Source organism: Bison bison, unplaced genomic scaffold, assembly GCF_000754665.1.
Source record: "Bison bison bison isolate TAMUID 2011002044 unplaced genomic scaffold, Bison_UMD1.0 scf7180017864146, whole genome shotgun sequence".
Classification (NCBI taxonomy): Eukaryota; Metazoa; Chordata; class Mammalia; order Artiodactyla; family Bovidae; genus Bison; species Bison bison.
In genome coordinates, this window is record NW_011494718.1 from 8,668,927 (window position 1) to 8,671,130 (window position 2,204).

The 2,204-nt window shown below is 41.4% G+C and overlaps 1 protein-coding gene across 1 annotated transcript in view; it reads left to right on the forward strand.

Annotated features, from left to right (window-relative positions):
* Window positions 1-9: 9 nt before the first annotated feature.
* Window positions 10-2,204, forward strand: part of NR3C2 (nuclear receptor subfamily 3, group C, member 2) — a 445,228-nt gene continuing 443,033 nt past the window's right edge. Inside the window, exon 1 of the mRNA XM_010840772.1 lies at window positions 10-235. The gene's annotated coding sequence lies outside the window, so the exon portion shown is untranslated. The remainder of the gene's footprint in view (window positions 236-2,204) is intronic.

Below are 2,204 nucleotides of genomic sequence, written 5' to 3' on the forward strand. Positions count from 1 at the left end.
GCCCGGGGTGTCATTGGACGGGTGAGACGCAAGCCAACTCCAGGCTGCTCCGAGGAAACCCGTGCAGTCACCTGGGTGCAAGAGCATTGCTGCCTCGGGCTCTCCCGCTGCAGGGAGAGCTGCACTCGCTGGCCTGGATGTGGTTGGATTTAGGGGGGCTCCGCAGCAGGGGTGTCGTGGCGTTGGCGAGCGCTGCAACAGGTAGACGCCGAGAGACGGACCCCGGCCGAGGCAGGTGTGTAGGGGTGTGCGGCTGGGCGCCGCTTGCCCGGCTCGGCGTGTGGCCGCGGCGCGGGAGCGTGCACTTTGCAGGGAGAAGTGGCTGCGTAATCCGGAGGCACTGTCAGTAGGGTGCTGTGTGCTTGTTGTTTTGTTTTGGTTTTCCACTTTCCCCCCCTTTGGCCGCCAGAGGACTATTTTGGGAAAGTTTGGCCACTTTGGATAAATGCCCTCTAACGAGCAGCTTTCTACCGCCTTTGGCAGTGGGAGGTCTGTCACCCTTCCCTTTCCCCAAAGATGAATTTCGGATCGTTTTTCTTGTACAGTTTTTAAAGGACGTTTGAATAATATTTCTTTCCTTTATAAATTGCGGAAGCACCCAAATCTCAGCCAGAGGTGTAGTGGAAAAAGGGCAGTTGAAGGAGATACCAATCCCGACAGATTCTGTAGGAAAGAGGCTCTGGAAATTCGTGCATTTCCCGTGCCTTAGGATTCACGAAACTCCTGAAAGAGATTATGCTTTATGTGGCATCAGTTCGAATTCTAAAAGCAGGAGAGAAAGGATGAAGCTTCTTTCGGTGACATCCGTGCCCTGCTACTGAATTTAGGTGCACAGCTTTTCCTAATGAATTTTAGAAGACCAGGTTTAAATCGTAATGGTTTACGGCACCAAAAGGTTTAAGTATTTGTTATAACATAGAAGTTAGGAAAACTTTGATACCAGACAAGTTTGGAAACCACTGAATTTCAAAGGCAGTAAATTGCATTTTCATATTTGAATTGGCATTTCTCTAGGTGCTGTTATTGATGATATTTACATAGTAATGCTAACAGCATTCTCCATCTGTGAAATTCTGGGAAGTTTTCATTTTAGATTTGACTTCATGACAGGCTATCATGGAAATGCTTGAGGAAAGAAGTTTTTTTAAAATAATAAAAGGAGAGCTTTTTCCTTTAAGGGAGAAATAGTTTAGTTTGGGGCTTTTGGAACGATCAGGTGGCTCAGTGAATTAGGTGAGTGAATAGAAATCAGGTGTGTGCAGTTCTAACTGGTTCTCTGGCTCTCTTAGGTGACCTTGGGCTGATTTCTATCATTAATTTCATCTGTTAAAACAAGGAACATGGTTATAGTTAAGTAATAGGGATGACAGCAAAAGAGTTACAGTGAACTTTTACAACTATGCAACCAATACAAATTATAAAATTCTTAACGTTCTGTCTTGAGGATGTAATATTAGAGTCAGATAACTATAGAAAATGATGCATTTGAAATGGAACTGTGTTTGGGAGGTTATAAAAGTGAAACTGTTTTCGGAAAAAATATAAATTTGCAAGATTCTTTGTTAATATTCCTGAAACAAACAAACAAAAAGAACTACTTCCTTATGGGAAACTGCAGTTTAACAGAGTCTGTAAAATATAAAAATTTAAAGTCAGATTTTCCCTTTGCAAAAAATAGTGTTTAAGAGCATATATATGACAAGGTAGAACTATCAGTATTTTTCCTTACTTTCCCTGTGTGAAAGTTCCTTCATTTTAAGAGGGGAGGCATTTGCCTGAATATTAAGGGACCTTCATGTTTTTTGTCTTTGCCCCAAGGGGAGTATCTGTTATAGTTTCCATTGTAAGAGAGACAAGCCTGATTTTACATAAGTAGATTTGTATATCAATATCTGTTTAATCTTATACTTTAGTAACAAAAACTTTACCTTTTCCCTCTGGATATTAAGTTCCATGAAGATCATATTCATCAACTAATATTTTCAGTATTCACTAGTGATTGACTAAAAATCTGCTCAAGCCATGGAGCTTGTGCCAGTTTCAAAAAGACAACCTGGATTTCCCGGACGACATAGGAAATAACTTCCTAACTGATCCGTTTGTTTTATAGAGAAGATCAATTAAGATAATATAGGACAGAATAACATGGAAACTTACACACTACCATATGTACATAGATAGTGGGAATTTGCTGTGTGACTCAG